The sequence below is a fragment of the Aptenodytes patagonicus genome, chromosome 3 (genome assembly GCF_965638725.1).
Source record: "Aptenodytes patagonicus chromosome 3, bAptPat1.pri.cur, whole genome shotgun sequence".
In the NCBI taxonomy this organism is placed as follows: Eukaryota; Metazoa; Chordata; class Aves; order Sphenisciformes; family Spheniscidae; genus Aptenodytes; species Aptenodytes patagonicus.
Window position 1 is genome coordinate 82,691,170 of NC_134951.1, and position 9,884 is coordinate 82,701,053.

The following is a 9,884-nucleotide window of genomic DNA, read 5'->3' on the forward strand; positions in this document are numbered from 1 at the left end:
TGGGAAAAGCAAACCGCCATGGGAAAACAAAGTACAGTACAGAAAAAAAACTTGGATTTACTCCTCTCCCTTCAATTCCGTGCTCAAACATTACAGTTTTGGGTTTTTTTAAATCAAATACAAGAAAAAGATCTATAAGTGTCCTTTTGCAAGTACAAAAGCTGTTCCATGCACCTCCTTCCCTGAGCCAGCATATACAATGGTTCTTAATAAAGCATTTTTTGATATGAGTTCTTTATGTAGAACACCTTTTATGAGACAAGTACAAAAAATTGCATTTATTGTATTAATGAAAAGAGGGGGTTATTAAAGGCTATTATTATTACTTTTTTTAAAAATCAGGATTTAATTAACAAGAACTTTTCTTTTAAAAAGAAGATTGCTCTAAATTATAAGCAAGCAGGAAAGACACATTTGACTTCCTGGGACAGGTGAAAGCTTCTATTAAATGAAATATTAAGAGAAAAACTCTGATTTACCCTCTCTTATCGATATAAATTATACTGATGAGCTCTCTTAGGCTCCAGGCTACACACTACTAACAGCTGTATATAAATTACAGATGTCTACAGAATGACTCGAGGGCAACAGGTCACCATTATTATTGCCAGCTGATGTCATATGCGCCATAAACTTTATCAACAGCATAAAGACCTTGGAGTATGAGCTCAGGCTTTTCAACATAAGGAGGTTTGTCTTAATTGTCACATCGCTGCCCTGGTTGGTACACATTCCCGCTCACAGGGGGAGATCATGTTCAGCAAAGACGTTCACGCGGCTCATAACAGAACTGAAAATAAGACAAAGAAGCAACCGTGAAAAATACATCCACGCAGTTTTCCGTGTGTAACTGAAGAAACTGAATCCTACTTCCCCACAGCCTCTATAAAACAAAGCTTTTCCTCTGGTCTCACACCTGCTTTGTCCATTTGAATTTTTAAGAGAACAACTGCGGACCCCAGGAGCAAGGAAGTGAGAAAGGACAGGGGAAAGGTGTTGTTCTTCTTACATTTTAAAACAAACGAGCTTGTGGACCCCCACCACAGCAGGTAAGAGGTTAAACAAGCAACATCCTTAATCTGAAGGGGGAGGTCAAACACAAGCCCAGCTTGGCCTTCTCTTCTTTAGAGGTATGTTAGGATGTGATAAAACATAATGAATCATTAACTTGCTAGCATTGCATGTTTACACTTTTCTTTTTAAAAAGAAAAGTTGTGAGCCAGGAGTAACTGCCCAATGAAAACAAGTGGCCAGAAGGAATGCTCTTACTTAAACATACACAATTTCAGACTGCCCATATGCCATTCTTTTGTTTACCACAGATTCCAACCTCTTAACCTCAATTAAACTCTAAGAGCTCCAGGAAATGCACTGCAGATGAATTAATAAAAGCTGAAGTCAATCATTGGCCTCTGGGACACCCTACGGGTTGTTTGGTTTTGTTGTTTTGTTTTTTTTTTTTTAAGTAACATCACTTCATGTTTCAGCTCCCGGAGAAGTGCATTTTGAGATGTAATTGCTTGGTCAAAGGCCCCGCAGTCTATCAATGAAACAGTCAAAGGCGTTATTTATTTGTATTCTTCTGGTATCAGTCAGGAGGCGGCTTAGTGCCCAGAGCGATGGCACAGCTTATTTAGTACTGTTTATTTTACCTAAATATACATGCAGTGAAGCTTTGGAAAACATGCCTGTCATTAATTTCGAGACTCCTCTGATTAAACAGCTCAAACACGGCCATAAGAACTCATTAAGAAAAACCCTAATCTTTGCCTCCTCTCTCCATGGCCCCATGAGCTGCCTCCCAGCACCAGAGCAGAACCTCAGCACTTGCTGGGTCAAAGCAGGAATTGCTGAGGTTTGCCCCAGCAAGAGGATAAGAGTGGCAGAGCCCTCTGAGGGAGGAGGAAGAGGAGACTGTTCACCTCGGTTATCATCAGGATGGCTAGCTAAACCACCTCACACAGCCCGTACACACAACAGCGTGAGGATGACCTGCCACCTCTGAATCTGGGGCCACGCCACAGCCAGCCTGTCTGGAAGCAGGTCTCATCCAAACAGCATGTGGGTTCACGTAGCCTTATGAGCGCCGCTGTATTTTACACATCAGTTCGTGGGACCACAGCAAATTGTGTCCTAATCCTGATTTCAGCCTCTAGGTACTGCCACAACCTCATCTCAAGGGGATAAAGCAAATAGATGAACGAGCAATCACTTACCAGCTCAAAGCAGCAAAACAGAACAAAGTCCTCCTCTATCAAAAAAAAAGCGCAGGTAATTCTGTGGTTCTCTCAAAACCACCTAGAAACATGCTTTGTAAGGTTTATTACAGTAAAATATCTTAGGAAAGGTAGTTTTGCTAGAGCTGACAGAAAATGAGCGTTGAGCATCTTCCTGATGAAACCTTACCAGAGTGGCCCCACGGGGTCCCATCAAAACCTGTCCAGAAACGCTAAGACTCTTCTTAACATTTTCCAGACGTTATCCAGAGATGTCTTAGGCTTCTAAAGACAACTAGACTCTTAGGCTGCATTTTCACAATCAGCTTAAGCAGCTTTAATCAAGGCAGTCCTGCAGCAAGACAGACAGACAACTGCCTGGAAACAAATCTGCCTTTGGCAGCAGCCCACGCTTGGGCTGCCTCGTACTCATGATGAAACGCGGCCTTAAAACTGAGACACCCCACCCCCCCCTTCCAGGTATTTTGTCCCCTCAGAGGCATACTGTAGGGCACCAGTACTACCTGCAAAACAGAGTAATGAAGAGCCTGAGAGAGTAAAAGATGTATCGATGGCATATATTAGCCTTTCCCAGCAACTTTAAGACCCCACCCACCTCCTTTGACTAACCCCTGAGATGATGAAAATTTCTCTGGAAAGATGCATCAATCAGGAGGGAGGGAAAAAACGTTGCTTGTCAGGGCAGAAAACAAGACTGAAGCTAAACAGCTTTATGTCACGGCTGCAGATGATGTGAAAAGTGCCACTTGCAACCAACAGCCAGGACAACTAGGTCATGTCCTGCAGCGAATTCCCAGAAGCACATTGACTTTTCAAATGTATCTGCCTCAGCATGACTCCAGGACTAGCATGACACATCCAAGGGCAAGGATGCCACAAGGAGGTAAGGTACTGAATTTGGTGTCCACACACTGCTTTTGGGGCAGAACACACACCTGCCTTCAAACACTGAGTGCTACTTAGTAGGAAGCCCCTATTCAAAGCCATTGAATGAGGAATACCAAGACACCTCCCAGTCACTTGGGTGCTCTGAAGGGCTGGATCCCAGAACCGATGCAGCTTGGCTCCAGGACAGATGCAACACCGGCAGCAAGGACAACTGGCTTTCAGTCCACAGATGTGGGAGGTGCAGATGCAGAAGGCCTAGCAACACCTGTTATATTTGAGTGTAGTCCTCTCGCAGGGATGGGATGTGGGCCTGGCTCCCATCTTTCCTTTAGGGTTTTCAAAAGGTACAATGGGAGACGCATCCAAGAACTCCAGGGCTGTGGAGCCCTAGCAGGCTCAGCCATCACCCTGTACCTTTTGGGACAGATGGGGAAGTCGCTGAGCATTGGTCTTAGATACCAACCAACATCCTTTTTCCTTTCTTCCTGTACAAGCAGCACTCCCTGGAGACACCAAGCTTTAACAATAGAGAGGAAAATGCTTTCTCGTTAAGTCTTCATCGTAGGATTAGACACAGCTCTTAGTTAGGCATGACTGCCCACACTCCATCTTTGTTTGCGAAGTTTTCCTGCCTCACGTCAAGCAGCACGAGTGAGTGCTAGAACATGAAACACGCTCTTGAGTTTGTAACTCTTCTGCTCTGCACTCCCCACAATGTGGCCGGTGTGCTCAGGAAGAAGGGATCTCCCAAAATTCCTGGGGACATCCATTCCTAACCTGGGACCATGCTGCTATGCTACTCTGTCTGTAGGCTGCCCTAGTCCTTAAACTCAAAGATGGGGGCCAACTCTCCTACCCAGGGATGGCAGTGATCTCTGGTAGCCAAGTGAAAGTGACTCATGTTTTTGGGCACACATCAGACCTTACTGCTGCTAACTCGTCCTCAAGGAGAGGAAAGAGGCTTTGCTGAGGAGACAGAACACCAAAGGAGGTGCTCCTACAGCGCATGGAAGTGCAACGGCAGGGCAGCAGTGGCAGACCATGCAGGGTAGCTGCCACGCTTCCATCCAGCTCTCCCATGGGATGAAAAAAGTTCCTCAGCAGTTTGCTCCCTGTGAGGACAGCCCAGCATGAATCATCTGGGCTTAATCTCTCCCTGAAACTAAAACTGAATTCAGGAGCCTTTTGAGAGAAACAGACAATGAGTATTAAAAGCTTCAGGCAAAAAGGGACGAATTAGGATCTCACAGGGACTACATTTTTCCATCACTTCCACGTGATGGAAAGTGCCTTCAAATTTTTGTACACAAAAACATGCAGCCTTTTAAAATACATTATTTTATCAGAAGCATATGCAACACTTAGCAATGTACCTGTTTTAAACAATACCCAAACAGTAAAATCTGCAACTAGAGCATGCAATCCCTTTCCAGCATGCCTTTGTCCTGGGGGGACAAACATTCTCTTGCCAACATGGGAAGAGCAATGGATCAACTGATCCTGCCTTTTCGTTGATTGGTAAAAGTAGTAGCATGTACCCTATGACATCTGACTACCAGCATGAAGTTTCTCATTACAATGAATTTGTTTACTTCTGCATAATCTATTAATGGACTTGTTTACTGATTACCAATCGCTTATAGGGCTTCCTCATACTTCATAAATCAAGCACATTAATTAAAGTTTATGAGTAAGTAGCAACTGAAGGTATCGATTGGCCTAGGTAGATGCAGAAGCGTAAGAAAGAACCAGCAAAATACGGGACAAGGCGTGAGCCAGCCGCAGTGTCCATTACACCTCGCATAAAGCAGCTGCAAAGGAAGCCTACTCAGAAGTGCAAAGCTCCATTTTCTCAGCTGGATGACCAAGACAGCATTGCATGAGATCTTGCAAAGGTTAAGGGAAGTGAATTGCTTGAATAGCCATTCAGTAGCAGCAAGCTTGCCTCCACTCGAACACATGGACACATCTCTTTCGAGATGGACCCTTACAGAAAGCTTATTCATGGGCGTACATGTGCAGAGCCAGGAGTGCAGTAAAGAAAATGCCAGTTTGGTACCTCGATGTGAAGGACAGCAACAGAAGATACTTCAGCTTGGTGCTCCAGGGCTCGCCCTGCGCACTTCTGCCAAGTAGTGCAATCTTCCCTAAAGACTGTTCATCTTTTGTATCTATGGGAAAGAGGAGAGGCAAAGTACAGACGGAGAGCTGCAGCAAGGTCTTTAAAATAAGGGAGAGTGGCGCTTCCTTCCCAGCCACTGTAACTGTCGGGAAGCTTAGGAAGTGCAGGGAGAGCAGCAGCAAGACCTGATCTCTCTACTAACAACTCAGGAGAGAAGCATCTTTCTGTATCGTGCAAATTGCAAATGCGTGAGGTCTCATGACCCAAAAGCCCATTGGTTAATTCTCCAACTGGAAACATATTCATTTTTTTAAGTCTACCAAGGCTATAAACAGGATTTCTCCCAAGCGGATCTATTATACTCTTGCCTTAAGCACAACAGCTGAGAGAGGCTCTTCTACAAGACTATCTTTGCAGAAGTTATTCCACGGTGATGGTATTTTTAATATTTGAGCTGGGCTGGACTGAATTGGAACAGATAACCAAGTCTTTCGAAATATTTTGCAGAGCTGTCCAAAAAAGTGTGAATAAACTCTTCCTTCATTTTCTATTCTCACCAAGATCTTGTAACAGTTCTAGAAGTAAACAGACTATGAAATCTTTATTTTAAAAAAAAAAAAAAAGAGAAAAAGGCAAAGCATCATTATAACTTCACAAGCAATACCTGGAGCTGCAGGACAAATAAGAACAGACATGCTTTTACCAATATATCATGTAAAGAAAGAACTCTTCTGAGCAGGAATAGCTTTGCTACCAGTAATAACCAGGTAAAGAAGAAATCGGCTTACTTCTCCAGAGGAAGGAGAAAGTCCACTGCTGTTCTCATGGCATTTGAATCGCCGTCTAAATATTCAGACCAACTAGGCAGCTTCTGCATCAGTTTGCTTCTAACTTTTTCCCCCTAAAGTGTACAGCTAGTCTTGAACATATTCAGAGCAGAGAGGAATATTGATTTATGTAAAGTGGATGGACTTCCAGAAAGAATAGATGAAACTCCTCCTGGAACAAGCTTGCCTCTCTTACAAGTGTGAAAATGCCAATCTGCCAATACCTTGACAAAATTAACACAAACAGCAGGGTCTTTATGATTAGATGCAGCTTCAGAGACTGCACACAGTACTGCCAGACATCAGCTTCAGCAAAGTGATAGGGAAACGGGAAGACATGTCCCAAAAAAGAAAGAGAACAAAAAAACAGCTTTACAGAGAGTGCTGCGTTTTTGAGGTGACGCCAGATTTTGCAAAAAGATGAAATAGAGCAAAAAAAGAAAAAGCAAGCATAAGAAATAGTTTAACAAGAAGCAAATTACTTCCTCCTGCGATTCTCCAAGAAGCAGCTCCTCCTTGTCAGAGGACTTCTTTTGGGCTGAGACCACCGTTTGTCCATGCTCAGTTACTAACCACGCACTACAAGTTAAGGTACCACTGCTAAACATCACCAAGATAGTCAAGGAGCAGTGCAGTAGCATAGGACTTTCTGCAAGAAAAGAAGTGTAACCCTGGAGCACAGTAAACATGCAAGTAATTTACACTGTCTTGCATTGGACGAACAGCAGGGCAATGACTTTACTACAAAAGCTAACTGATACAGAGGTAACCACTGGATTCATACACTTTTTACCTGCAGTGTTGGGAATAGAGAAGAGTGCCGTAGCTTTAAAGTACTATCAGCTTTGCTTTTTTTAAAAACAAAAAAACAAAAGCAAAAACCAAAAACGAAATTACATGGCCCTTACCTGCTATCAAAAAACTTCCTCTACCAAAAAAGACTTAAATCAGAAAACCCCACGTAAATACAAATTTTTAGTTTGTTTTAGGATTTTTTGTCTCAGGAAAAAAAGGTGACACGAATTTATTTGTCAGTAGTGTTTATCCCAGTTTATCATGCTCACATAAAAATCTAGTTAACAACAACAAAAATCCCTAGGGAAAAAGCCTGTCCAAAGAGCACAGACAACATTTTTTGGTAAAGCACTGAAAAGAATCACTACAACTCATGTTCTTTAATAGCATTTTGTAGACATTTTTGCTTACACTTGTCTTACCCTTTTTTTGTTTCCCTCCCTCCTCCCTTTTTTTTTTCCTTAAGGTGATTTCTGCAAGGAAATTCCCCCCCCCCCCCCCCTTTTGGAATCAATTTTCTTCTGATTTGGCATTCCTCATCTGAAGCCAAAACTACTACACAGACTCTCAACATCGCCAGTGCTGAAAACAGAACACTTTGATTAAGAGCGCACAACAATTAAATGGGAGGAATAAACAACAGAGTGAGGCCAAGGTATTCTGTTGTCATTCCAAGTTTTCCAGGAACAAAATAAAGAAAAAAAAGAAAAAAAAAGATAAAAGCTAAACAAATGAATGGGAAAGCAATGTCCAAAAAGTTGTTTTGTTTTTTTTCTTTTTTTTTAAACATTACTCTGGAGATCATCAGTGCTAGAAATACATCCTCATTATCTTCTCTGGGAAAGCGCCCTATGCTTTTGAGGTATTTATTGTCAGAGCCTGGGCATCACGGCGGTTCTCTGAAGAAGGGACAAGGTTCAGACAGCACGTTACAGTTTCCTGGTGTAGTGGAAAAAAACAGATGTGCATTTTAAATGCCACCGGAGAGTTAACCTGAGAGCCCGTCACTGCCGAGCAGCAGGTGAAACATCTCTCGATGCAGAGGATGGCGACTTCTCAGCACAGGAAACCCAGAGCCTTTCCCTGTAAATCGTTACCAAGAAAGAATTCAAGAGCTGGAGAAACAATCATGCGCGGAGACTTTTTCCTTTTTGACACCCACCCCTTCTCTCATGCACATGTATCTGCTGGGACACTCATCTCCTTCTCTGTCCTGTCCCGTGTGGGTAGATAAAAGACTGTCACCGTGGCCAGACCACCCAGACCAGCCCCGCGGGATGCCTCCAGCCCCTCGCCCCTGAGGCTGCCTCCGAGGAGGTGGCGGCAGGCACCGGAGGAGGTCCAGGTGTTCAGCTACCTGCCCCACACGGCTCACCCTGCCTGAGGTGCTACAGCGTGCAGGGACCTGCACCCCGCTGGGCAGCGCTGGCCCGAAGCCGTCCGGCACCGCCCGGCCACGGCCATGTCACTCCTCCTCAGCACCTGCAAGACAGGTGGCAGCCAACCAAGTGCCCGTCGGGACGCGTCCCAGACTCGTGCCGCCTTATGTCCCAGAGGAGCCCTCTGGGACATGGGACATGGCCAGCTGCCCTGGGGCGTGCCGGAGGTGTCTCTCATCAGGCAGCCGGTGGTATTGCTGGGCCGGGGAACGCGCCCCGGTATCACCTCATCTTCTAGCACCGGCGAGACCCACCGGTGGCAGAGGACGACAGCGAGGGATGAAGGAGTTCCCACAACTCCAAAACTCCTCCAGAGCCCCACTGCCTCCCGTTTCCAGCCGGTGCCTGCCCAGCCTCGCTGCCTCCGGGAGCCGCAGCTCCGAGCTCGCAGAGACGCCCACGGCCTCAGCCCTGCGCTCACCGCTGCTCTGACGGCAAAATTCCCTGATAACGTAGTAAAACTAGAAATCGCTACGGCACTCCAGCCGACATTCAGACCTCCCTTTATCGACAAAGTCGTGAATCTACTTTTGCAGCCGCTAACGTACCAACGGGCGCGCACGAGAAGAAATCCTCCCGCAGCTCCGCGGGCAGCAGACACCTTTCCGAGCGCCTTCGCGTCCACGGTGCAAAAGGCTCGTTCACTCACGTCCCTCCGCCCAAAGCGCCGCCCGCAGCCGCACCGTCCCCACGGGCTCCCGAGGGCACCGCTCCCCACGGCCGGCCGGGACCGGCGGGGGCAGGTGCCGCTCCCGCCCCGCGGCCGCCCCGCACTCGGGACCCGGCACCCGTCCTTTGTCCCCCGACAGCTCACCGGAGCCGCGCCCGCCCTCCCCCCCCGCTGCCAGGGGAGCCCCGGAGGGACGCGGGAGCCCCGGGAGTTGCCCGTGCCGCTGTCCCGGCGGCGGAGCCCGAGCCCCGCTGGCAGCGCGGCGCCGCCCGCGCACTTACCGCGGGGTAGCCCCGGCCGCGGGGCTCCGCCGTCCTCTCCGGGGCGGCATCCGGCGCCCGCCGAGCCGAGCGAGGCGGCGTCCCGCGCGGGGCGGGCGGCGGGCGCATGCCGCTGCCCTGGAGGAGGAGCGGCGGCGGGGGCGGGGCCGGGCGGGGTGGGACACGCCCCCCGCCCCCGGGCCCGCCCCGCCCTTTCCCCGGGACCGCACGCCGACACCCGCGGCGGACCCGCGCGGCGTTCCCCCACCCCTCCACACACACCGCGCCGCCGCCTCAGCGGATTGGCCGAGCCGGGCAGGGAGTGGGCGAGACGGGCCCGCGGCGCGGCCTCGGGTTGGCGAGCGCGGCCGTCAATCCGCGCCGCGGCCGGCGGGCGGGCCTGAGGGGAGCGGGGCGAGAGGGGCAGCGGGTCGGGCGGTTGTGGTGGGTCGGTGGGTTGTTGCGGGCCGCCCCGGCCGGTAACGGCCGCTGAGGGGTAAAAGAGGGGGCGGCGGGACGGGCGGTGTGTGTGTAGGGGGGACCCCAACGGGCTGCCGCGGGGGGAGCCCGCGTGTGGGCGGGTGACGGGGGGCTGGCTGACTGCGGGGGTTCTGTCCCCGTTTGGGGGCGGTTTCATTCTTGGCAG

The 9,884-nt window shown here is 48.5% G+C and overlaps 1 protein-coding gene across 3 annotated transcripts in view; it reads right to left on the bottom strand.

Annotated features, from left to right (window-relative positions):
• Positions 1–9,310, bottom strand: part of FRMD1 (FERM domain containing 1) — a 44,263-nt gene extending 34,953 nt beyond the window's left edge. For 2 of the 3 annotated variants that reach the window (XM_076334025.1, XM_076334023.1), the window contains exon 1: positions 9,260–9,310. The gene's annotated coding sequence lies outside the window, so the exon portion shown is untranslated. Of the gene's footprint in view, positions 1–6,556; positions 6,587–9,259 lie in introns of those variants that run through there. The other variant, XM_076334024.1, reaches the window with a different exon arrangement.
• Positions 9,311–9,884: the final 574 nt, after the last annotated feature.